Raw genomic sequence first — 11,814 nt, forward strand, 5'->3', positions numbered from 1 at the left:
GAAGGGACAGCTGGTTTGGGCTTTGCAGAACCCATCAAGTGTTCATTTGAAGAAATAATGAAGACTGAGACATTTTTAAATGTCTTTTCTAGTTCTGTGTTTCCCAATTTGAGAAGTAAGAACCACAGTGATGACCATAATAACATTTGTTAATATCATTTTTGAGTTTATGAAGCATTTGAATACATGGTATAAAATGAACGAAGACCACTCAAATTAGGACAAGCAACAGTTATTTATTCAGAGCTTGCTCTAGCAAGGAGTCAGCCACCATCATCTGTGTTTGGCAGAGACTCCAATGCAGGCAGAAGAGTGAGAAAGCTGTATAGTCACAGAAAGGGAAAGGGCTAGGTGTGCGCCACAGGAGGCCGTTGGCATGGGGAAGCTGCAGGCAAGCTAAGAAGAAGCAGGGCATCCTATGTGATTGGTTAGGGATGCATATTTGGTTTTCTCCAGTTGGTCTGAATTTGGAACTGGGGCAAAAAATTGGGAGGCTGTGAGTTATTAATCAATTGGTGCTGATTATTCAGACATTGTTGTCTGGCTTCTTGAAGCGGTTCCTAGAGATAACAGCTTGATCCTGAGCTGGTTATTACAGAGAGTATGTTGGCTTCTCAGGCTGATTGCAGCAGGTCATGGGGGAGAGTACTGTTTTTATGTATAGTCCAGTCATTGTTCATTTGTATATTTAGCCTGGCAATGATTTCATTTGAGCAGTGAAAATGAAGACAATGATTGGCTTTTATTTATTTATTTTTTTATTTTTTCCCTTCTGTTAATACATTCCATTTGAGAACTCGGGGCCTCTCTTTTTATGTTAAGTCCCTACCTAGCTTATTTGTAAATTCCCTACATCTGCTGAGATTTCTTTTTACTTTTTCTTCCTAGTAAGGAAATAGAGTCTTGATAAAAAATGTCTTCTCTTCACACTTTCCCGACTAAATTTGGAATGGAAACCTTTGACCAATACTATATGGTAGACTACTTACTGCCACAAATAGTGGTTCCCATAGTCCCTGTGCAGCTCTGCCTTTGGCCACTGGGTTGATCCAAATTATGCTGCTTCAACACCACACTCTGGGTTCCAGTGAAGCCAGCCTGCTACTGTCAGCTGTAGAGCACTAGAGACTTCTTACAGTATGCATGCAAAATCTGCCAGAGCTGCTCTAGAAAAGCCTGTCTGCATTTCCTTCCAGGGTCAGGCTTCTGCCTCGCCCCTTAGTTCTCTTTTGCTGTGCCACATAACAGGACATGGACTTAGTGTCTTTTCTTTTGGTCTTTGTGAGGCTACCCAAAGGGCAGTATGATGTCAAACAAGCAAGGAAGCAAACAAACAAACCCAATAACCCAAGTTTGGCATCTCATCTTTTTTCAAAGCAGATATACAAACAACCGTATTAGTGACCCTAGGTTACATGATTCTTGTCTTGTCACACGTGAAGGTTTTAAAAGACCTAACAAAAGTAAGGTGATTTTAGAATTTGGGCCTTCTGGCTTTGGCTTGAATGTGTCCATTCCACTATACTGTATGTTCTCTCGAAATACGGTACCTTGATTAAAAAATCACAATATCGGTCACACCTATTAGATAGATGGCAGGTCCGATTTATCTGAAGGCAGTAGAGAAAATCTCACAATTTGCTTGCATCTCTTGCTCTGGATTATGTAGGGCATCTTGTTTGGTGTTAAGCTAACTTAGCCTGTACAACTTCCTCCATAAACTTATGTTGGGGAACATCATTAGAGACTTTTAAGACTGGTGACCTTAATTTCTACCTCATCTTTGAATGTGATTTACAGATATTCCCCTCTGGGGAGAATATCCAGCCAGAATGTTTCATGCTGGGAAGGGCAAACATAGAAGAGCAGGGACTTTTATGTTCCCTGGCACTGGTAAAGGAAGGGCGACATTCCAGGAGATGCAGACTGCTTCTCCCAGCTTTGAGTTCCCAGCTCTGACTGAGGGACCGACATTATTTGAGACAAAGCATGGGGGCAGGGAGAGGCTCATGCCTAAAGACATTATTGAAAGCAATGCAGATTTTGTTGCCAAGCAATTAAGAAGCAGCTGGTAGTTCCATGATCCTAGTACAGCATGTGGAAATAGAAGACCAACCATAGTTTAACAGAAAGAAAGAGACAAGAAGAGCACCCCCCAGTGAGATCACACTCATCCCTGAGGGTCTGATAGGGTGTGCACATGCACTAAGCTGCTTCCACTCAAGAAAAGTCAGAATGGACTGGGGACAGACATGAACAAATTCCCTAAGCAACGCACAGAACAATCAGCTAAGAGGGGAAAGACTTCTTGGCAAGGGGCTTAAACAAAACATCTGACCAAACACTGAGTGAACATTATGATACTCAACCAGGGGCAATGTCTAGGAAGCCAGGCTTAAAAATAGTCACCCTTGGGGCACCTGGGTGGCTCAGTCGGTTGGGCGTCCGACTTCAGCTCAGGTCATGATCTCACAGTTTGTGGGTTTGAGCCCCGCATTGAGCTCTGTGCTGACAGCTCAGAGACTGCAGCCTGCTTCAGATTCTGTGTTTCCCTCTCTCTCTGCCCCTCCACTGCTCATGCTCTGTCTCTCTCTCCTTCAAAAATAAATAAACATTGAAAAAAAATAGTCACCCTTGGGGTGCCTGAGTGGCTCAGTTGGTTAAGTGTCTGACTTCAGCTCGGGCCATGATCTCACAGCTCGTGAGTTTGAGCCCCACAATGGGCTCTGTGCTGACAGCTCAGAGCCTGGAGCCTGCTTCAAATTCTGTGTTTCCCCTCTCTCTGTCCCTCCCCTGCTCATGCTCTGCCTTTCTCTCTCCTTCAAAAATAAATAAACATTAAAAAAAAATTTTTTTTAAATAGTCACCCTCAACCCTAGTGATCTGGAAGACCACATGCAGGCCCAGGCTGAGCCCTCTCTAGGAGTGACTGGAGACAAAACTTCCTAGTCCCTGGATGAATATGAGGCAAAATTGTAAATGTTCTAAATTGTGAATGTGGTCTCCAAGCCACAAACACATATCAAAAGGTAATGAATAAAAATTTAACTGACTAGTATGGTTTCAGCATAACCTTTGACCAATATGTGGCTTTTGCTGATCCAGGAGCAAACCCCAGGAAGCCATGCTAAGAGATACAAACAAGGAAAACAATTCTAAGCAGAAACATCAGAGGCTTCTTCACACTGCGGGGAAACAGCTTTCACAAAATTAATTCAGTGAAGTCACTAAATAAATAAACAAATGAACAAACAAATAAGCCACAGAGACCAGGGGAATCTATATGTAATGCAAAGCGTGTAGCCCATTGCCTGGCTTATATCAATCACTAGTTTGGAGTCAGACTGAGTCCGACTCCAATGACAGACATTGCTGTCTCATTGACTTGCTGTGTGACCATGCATATTGCTTTACTTCTCTGTGCCTCAGTTTCCTATAATTCGGTGATAATAATAGCACCTACTTCACAGGTTTGCTGTGAGGATTAAATGAATCATGCATGTAAAGAATTGCCACATAGCCTGTGCTCAATCACTATGAATTATTACCATCACTGGGTGGGGGTTGCCCATTTTCCTCTGTTCTACTTCTATTATGTGCTAGCTAGTTGCTGAGATTCCTCTAATAGATTTACATACCCTTTTGGATCAAGTATTAGTGCTTTTTAAATGTCAAAAGTCCTGGGAAAGTTTTTCTATGAAGTTATGGTTCCTTATAGTGAATATGCTTATCACTTTATGACTGCTATAGACCAAAAGGTCTGAAAAAGTAAAATTTGGCCAAATAGGAAGAGGGCAGCATCAAGGTGGAAAGACAGGAACCAAAGAGTTTAGTGGATGCTAGAAGACAAGTAACCCTGACTGCAATTTCACTTAGGGACAAGTCCTTTGTGCTGTCCTTATGGGTTGTAACAGAACTGCAGAGATGACTGGCATTGAATTGCTTAGATGATCTTTCTGATTTCTTTGAAACTCTCCACCCTATTTCTAGTTGCCAGGTAAGCTAATCCTGTGATTTATGTTTGATTGTGAATAGACAGAAAGATACACTACACCACCAGACTTCTCTAGAATGTTGTGGGATTTTGGGCTCAGTATTTCTTACGAGTCAAATGCAAGATCAACTTCAACATCCGTGATTCCATTTGCTGGCATTAAATGCCCAAATCTCCCGGGAGCTTTCTTGACCACAGAACAGGCCTTGCTAACAAATAAACTTAAATGCTTTATTACAAGAGGAAAAGTGCAGAGAAAAGGAAAGCTACCAATCTCCCTTATGCTAGGCTCAGGTAGAAAGGAAATGCATTTTTTTTTCTCACTAGAATTTGGTTTCCTTGGTTTTAGCCATAAACAGGATAATAAATACAAATTGCCTCAGGACACATTTAAAGAAAAATCCTATTTACAAAGGTTAGCAGTTGCAATACAATTTGAGTAAGGTTCATAGCAAATGGCTTGATGTGCTATGTACTTGTTTTATTTTTGAAAACAAATTAGCTATTGTTTCCTGCTCCTAATTGGATCTTTATGTTTCCAGGGAAGCTTTACATCTTTTCTTATTCTCATATTTTATTAAACAAATGAGTACTTCTTCCTTTTTGTTCTTTTCATTTCATAAGAGCTATTCGAAAAATTTTCAAATATTCTCAAAATAGAGCTAATGGTATGAGAAGCCGACAAAGACATTTCCAAACCCACCAATTCATCTATCTGGGTTTTGTCCCACTTGCATCATCTGTCTCTTTTCATTCTCTTTTTTCTTCTTGAAGCATTTTAAAACAGGTCCCAGACATCATGTTATTTCAATCTATAGACTTCAATATAGATCTATGACATCCATGGGCATTTTCTTACATAACCATAGTGCTGTAATCACACCAAACAAAATTAATGTTTATCCTTGGTACCCTCGATCACCTGCCCATAATCAAAACTTCTTTCTTGTTTTCTTACAGGCAGAGTGTATAAACTATGATCCAACTTGGGTCTACTATTACATATGATTGTTAGGAAACTGAGCCTCTTGAATGCTGGAATAGTAGGCCTTCTTTGTATTTTATTTATTTTTTCACACTATTGATTTGTTTAAAAACAAACAAGCAAGCAAACAAAACCCATGTCAGTTGATCTGAAGAACGTTCTACAACTGGCTTTTTGCTTCTTCTATTGTTTTTCCTTATAAACTGAAAGTAAGTTCTAGAGACTGACCTTCCATTAGAATCAGGTACAACCATTTTGGTAAAAATATTTCATAGATACTGTTGTATGTCTTATATTCATCACATCAAGAGACACAAAATATTTGCCCATCTCCCTTCCAGTGATGCTGGTTTACTCATGCATTTGCATTGTGATTGCCTCATCCTTCTTTTGTTCTTTTCACCCTCGGCGGATCATGTGATGGTTCTTGCCCCCAATAATCATTGAGAGAACCAATGATTGCATTAGAAGTTGAATTTTTTTTTTTTAAGTAAAGAAAAATATCCTTTCACATAATAAGGTGATTTGGGTGGCCTGAAATAAAATTCCTATAGGAAAAGCATAATTGTTCAATGTTTAGAGAAGGGATTTGGGGCCTGTTACTTCTAATATAACCAGTTAATTGGAAGAGGTATGGTACTCTGTCTCTCTCTTTCTCTCACATATCATCATGAATTTACAGATTTTTATATACACAATGAGTTTGAGTCTAACTACTCTGTCTGATGCTTAAATTGTGTCTCTTTGCATCTTTGTTCCCTTCATGTTGGACAGTGGGTCCTTTGACATAACCCCTAAGTCTTGGATGATTTCCTCGCTTTCTGACACAACAGATATCCCAGACTTACCAAGTATCTCTATGCTTCCCCAAATCTCAAACCAGCCATTACCTCTGGAGCTCTGGGCTTCACAATCTGGGCATGAGATGAGCTCCTTGTTCCTGAACTTTCTTTATTTTTAAACTTTTCCTGTTGTGAGAACTAGGAAATACATATTTTGGGGAAAACAGTAATGAAAATTTATTCTATTTCTAATTGATATTTGCTGCTGTGCTTTTTTTTAGTACACAATTAATTGTTTGCCTTTATTTTTGGTTGTAACCTTTAGATTATAAAGTGCCATTGTTTGGTTGAATTCTGCCTTATCTGATATTAAAATTATAACTTATTTTTTCTTTTCCTTTGCATCTGCTGGTGCATCTTTACCTATCCCATTAACTCTTTGAGTCACTTAGTATTGGGTGTGTCTCTTATATTCAGTAAACAGTTGAATATGGATTTGTTAGCCAGTCTAAACACTTTTTTCTTTCTCACAATAAAGTCAAGTACATATATTTATTGATAAACTAGAAATTCTAATTTATGTTGTATGGTTTTATGTCATTTATTAATATACATACACTAAACATTTCACTACATTGCCATTTTCAAAAATGTTTTTATTGGTATTATTTTGTTTTTTAGGGTAATTTATTCTTTTGTTCTAGTGGTTTCTATTAGACCAATACCTTTCTTTATATACTGTCTTTGATGCTGCCTTTTATAGAAATTATCAGGTACCTACAATAAATAATAAAGATTTTCTCCTCTCTTCCTCTCCCTCTCTTCCATTACTCAATTTTAAAAACAAGTATTATGGGGTGCCTGGGTGGCTTAGTCGGTTGAGTGTCCAACTTCAGCTCAGGTCATGATCTTGCATTCCATGGTTTCGAGCCCTGCATTGGGCTCTGTGCTGATAGCTCAGAGCCTGGAGCCTGCTTTGGATTCTGTGTCTCCTTCTCTCTGTCCCTTCTCCACTTGTGCTCCGTCTCCTTCTCTGTCTCAAAAATAAAAGTAAACATAAAAAAATATTTTAAAAACAAGTATTATGTTAAAGTTATCCTTGCACTCTTATAGATGCTTAAACTTTTGTTATTTCATTTGTCTTGTGAGTTAATACCAATGAGGCCATCAGCAAACATATTCTCCTTTGCACTTTCATCCTCTTCCATTTTTTGTAAATTATGTTACATCTGTATTGCCAGAACATATGACATTTACAAACTATTTTACCACTCTTATCTTCTCTAATTATTCTTATTTGAAATTTCAGTCCTGGACTTTACACCATAGTTTGTCCAATTGTTCTTGGTTGTCTGAAGCTTGTTCTTTAGTTTGTTCCTTTTGGGAGAGCTTATGGGACCAATATTCCCTAAGTGGTCAGGAGGACTTCTGTGGAGATTAAGAAACTATATTTTTCTAGGAAGTCCTAGAATCAGTGCATATTAGGTGCCAGTCATGTGTCAGACCCATGCGCCAAGTGATTGAGAGATATTTAAACCGAGGTTCTTGCCTTTAAGAAATTCACAGCCTTTAGAATACAATAGTACTATCTGGCATTAAAATCTCAGAGTTATGCTAAGGTGTTATCTTGTCCAGATAATTTTTTACCTATATTTATGAACACCAGATTTCAGATCCTTTACAATCACTCTGTTTTTTGTATATGAACTACCCTATAGTTCACCATATGGGTAAAAGTTGCATTAACATACACGGGATTGATGGTGAGTTGGAGAAAATTCCTTGTCTTTATAAGAAACTACTGAACCATAATAAACCATTTTTAAAAAATCCTAAACTCATCCTTGGTTTCTCTCCCATCTTCTAAGCTACTTCCTTTTAGAAGCTACCTGGTGCCATGAAGCTAGCTGCTCTTTTCCTAGAGTACACACCATACTCTCAATTGGCCTTAGTGTATTAATCTCCCTTTATCATCAAAGTTGACTTTGACTTTGTTTCGTTTATTGAGGGCATTACTCAATAGATAGATAATAAAATTTCTTATGCTAATTCTCATACTTACTGCCTAAAAAAACCTATGTTGCAAAAGCTTCTAAAGCCATGTCTGGTCTCAGTAGGACCACAGTGATTAATTAAGGATATTTGCCCAAGAATAAAGACATGGTAAGTGGAAACCCTGGTATTTGCAATCTCTACAATAACTCGTGGTGATGCCATGCTATTTTATATTACCTTGCTCACTTACATCGTAAGTTCTTTTAAGATTGGGGGTCCATTAAGTGTCTGAATTTTTCATCAGATAGCAACAAGAAAACCAAGGAAGATTTCAACATAGACACTTCCAATTGTTGAACATGTTTAAGGAATAAACATCTTCAGTTGAGTAAAAAACATGGCCACACTAGGATACCATAGATATCACTTATTCACTTAATAGCACTAATTAAATGTCTTGAGATAGGTTCTGGTTATTCAGAGATAAAAAGCATATTTACTTTATAGCTTAATTTTAATGATGGAAACAAACAAGTTAATAAACAAATTCAATTTAACATGATAATTATTTATAAGAGTTTTGCACAGTTACTTTGGGAGCACTGAGAAGCTCTAGCTCAGAAAGAAGTATATTCTTAAAGAATAGCAAGGTGGTAGCTAAACTCAGGGTGTTAATGAGGGGAAGTTTTTGTGAGTACAAAGAACACATGTGGTGAAGGCACCAAGGCAGGAAACAATGTGCTATACTTGTAGAACTAGCTGTTCCCTGCAGTGTAAATGTTGGATGCAAGCAGGTGTCAGAGAACTGAGGCTAGAGAAACAGCAGAGACCAGCCATTATGTGCCCCTGTGCCAATTTCAGGATTTTTTTTTACTTTTAAAAATAATTTTTTTAAGTTTCTTTATGTATTTTGAGAGAGACAGAGACAGCGAGAGCAGAAAAGGGGCAGAGAAATAAGGAGACAGAGAATCACAATGCAGAGCTCCATTTCATGAAACTGAAATCATGACCTGAGCTGAAACCAAGAGTCGGATGCTAAACTAACTGAACCACCCAGGTGCCGCATTTCTTTTTACTTTATTAAGTGACTGTTGGTGCCCCCAAAATATTTTAAATAGGGAATACAGTGACCTTATTTAAAGATTTTTGTGATGAAATATGCTAACATACTGAACTATTGAACATTCATTAATTCACTCATTTATTTAACAAATAATTATTAAGCACCCACAATGTCTTAAGCACTACGTAGGCACTGAGAATTCAATGATTAGCAGTAACAAAGATGATCCTGCCTACCCTCATGGATCTAAAGCCAACTTGACATTTGTGTTTTAGATGTCTTCTTCTCTAACATATCTTCATGTGCATCATCAGATGGATTATTCCAACTGGACTAGAGGCAGCATTTAAAAAAAATATCTCCCTATCTTAAAAAATAAAAGAATATACAAAACACAAACAAAAGACAATTATCTATTTGTAACTCTCATCTCTCTACTGCTGAATTTCCTTGCCCCTCTTTACAGAAGACCCATCTATTTCTCTCCTCAGTTCTCCACTCCAAGAATGTTTTTGTTCCTACCTTTTAACTGGAATAGCTTTTACCAAGGTTAGGATCTCCATCTTTCCAAACTCATGATGAGTTCTCTTTTTTCCTTCTTTTCAGCCTCCCAGCAGCGTTTGATATCTTTTCTTTCCTAACTCTGTGATTCTACGTCTTCCTGATTTCCCTCGTATACTTGATAGATTTCTTCTTCTCAGGTTTCTTTGTTAGCTTCCCTCACTCTCCTTGGACTCTAAAAGACTCTTTTGTCCTTCTCAATCTGTACTCTTTCTTCAAATAATTTCATGTAAAACTTATCTTAACTGCTACCTGTATATTGAGAGCTCTCTGATTTATATTTCTGGTGTCATTTTACCCCCTACGACTCCAGATTCATGTGTTCAAATATCTTCTCAACATCCCCATTTGGATGTCTAATAGACACACCAGGCTTCACGTGCACATCTAAATGGAACTTTGGTCCTTTTCTCCTCTCCCTCAGACTGGCTTTGCCTCCAGTCTTTATTGTTTTAGTAAATGGCACCACAATTCACCCAGCTGGCCTGGCTACTTTTTGTCGTTTTCTACTCTCCACATCAGCTAGTAGCAAATCTTGTTGGCTTCTCTCCAAAAAAATGTTCAAAATATGACCACTTTTGCCATCTCCTCTGTAGCTGTTCTACCTACCATCATCTTGCCCTTGGGTAATTGTAATAGTGTCCTAACCAGTTACCTTTCTTCCAAACTGTTCCCCATAGTCCATTCTCTAGAGAGCAGCCAATGTTCTTTCTCAAGTGCAAATCTGGGCAGATTCCCAGACTTCCCCCCCTATATCACCAATATCTTTCCATTACAATTACAGCAAAATCTAGGAGATAGGATAGAAGAAGCAGAAAAGAAGGGTTCATCCCCACCCTTGTAAGAACTAGGAACACAAGGCACTTCTTAGCTCTCACTGGCTGCAACTTGGTCATATAGTGACACCTAGCTGTAGGAGAGTACAGAAAATGTATTATTTTTCCTTGGTGGCCACTAAAAGTTGAAGTCCTGTAGCTAAGAAGAGAACTGATATTGGGATAAGTAACCAGTATCCTCTGCCTCATTGCTCAGTTGACTCCTCCTCAGAAGGGCTTTTATTGATCATTTTGTATGATCAATACAAAATGTCACTATCTTATTACCTTGTTTTATTTTCTTTATAATATCACTACCTGAATTTATCATACTAGTCAATCTATATCTGTCTATTCTTCTATTACTTAATCTAGTCATCCACATATTTATTTGAAATCTGCTCACATGTTTATTCTCTGTCTTTTGCTTTAGATCCTAAGAGTAGGAAACCAGAGATATCATATGTCTATTCAGTCACTATATTCCCATACCTAGAGCAATGCCTGGTGTTTAATAGGCACTCAACACATTTATGCTGAAAAAATTTCCTCTGGAAAGTCAAAATTAGGTTATCTGCTGGTCACAGGCATATATGTGCGTGTGGTTGTACGGTTTCAGTGGGGATAGCAGAGTGTTAGGAGAAATGATAATGTTTAAAATGTTTGAGGAGAATGTAAGAGAAATGGTACGTTTGGGGTATGGTGTTAAAGACTCAACTGAGAGTGATGTTTACACATTTTATGACTCAAATCTATTTTGTTACATGGACTTTACCAGCAGTGCTTGATTAGTAGGATTCAGGCATGAGAAATGAGCAGCAGAGTTTATCTAGCATTCAGAGTTTAGGATATGAGTAAAGTGTTATTGGAAATGATGGGCAATTTTCATTTTTTTTTTTGGTCATTTTGTAGAAGAGAAGGAAAATGCTTATGATAAGTGTTTTTGCATGGAAATAATATAAAGGAACAAAGTGAGTTGGAAGAAAATAATAACAATATTGAGCATTTCCAATGTCTTTTTTGATATAAAATGGTGATGACTGTTTTTTTAAAAAAATTTTGTAACCTCATTTAACTTTCATGAGTGTATAAGTAAAAAATAACCCATGAGGCTTGTAAAGCAGATATGACTATCCTTATCTTAGAAATGAGGATATTACAACTTAAAGACTTTAATGACTTTCCCAAACACTAAAAGAAAACTAGAGGGGAAAACAGGAATCCAAATCCCTGGCTATTCATATAATGCTCTAAAAGAGAAAGGAGATATCTTGAGGTCTTCCACCCTATTAATTAGCATGGTTTGAGCAACTTTAATAATATTGGAGAATATTAGATTTCATCATATTTACATTAACTCAAAAGAAGAAACGCATAGACATCAGTTTTTGTGGGAAAATAAGTAACATTGCTTTCAACTTGAGCCACTTATACTAATGAAACCATAACTTTAGGTGGAGTAATGGTGCTGAATTCCACATGAATAATGGATGCAAAAATAAGTTCATTAAAAAAATAACATTTCATTTTGGAAGATGATAGGTGCGTCTTAGTGTGATATGAATGTCAACTTCAGGCAGCAAGGTGTGGCAGAAAAAGCATGGGATTTGTGATACACA

The sequence above is a fragment of the Panthera pardus genome, unplaced genomic scaffold (assembly GCF_024362965.1).
Source record: "Panthera pardus isolate Hobbes unplaced genomic scaffold, ASM2436296v1 HiC_scaffold_12, whole genome shotgun sequence".
NCBI lineage: Eukaryota > Metazoa > Chordata > Mammalia > Carnivora > Felidae > Panthera > Panthera pardus.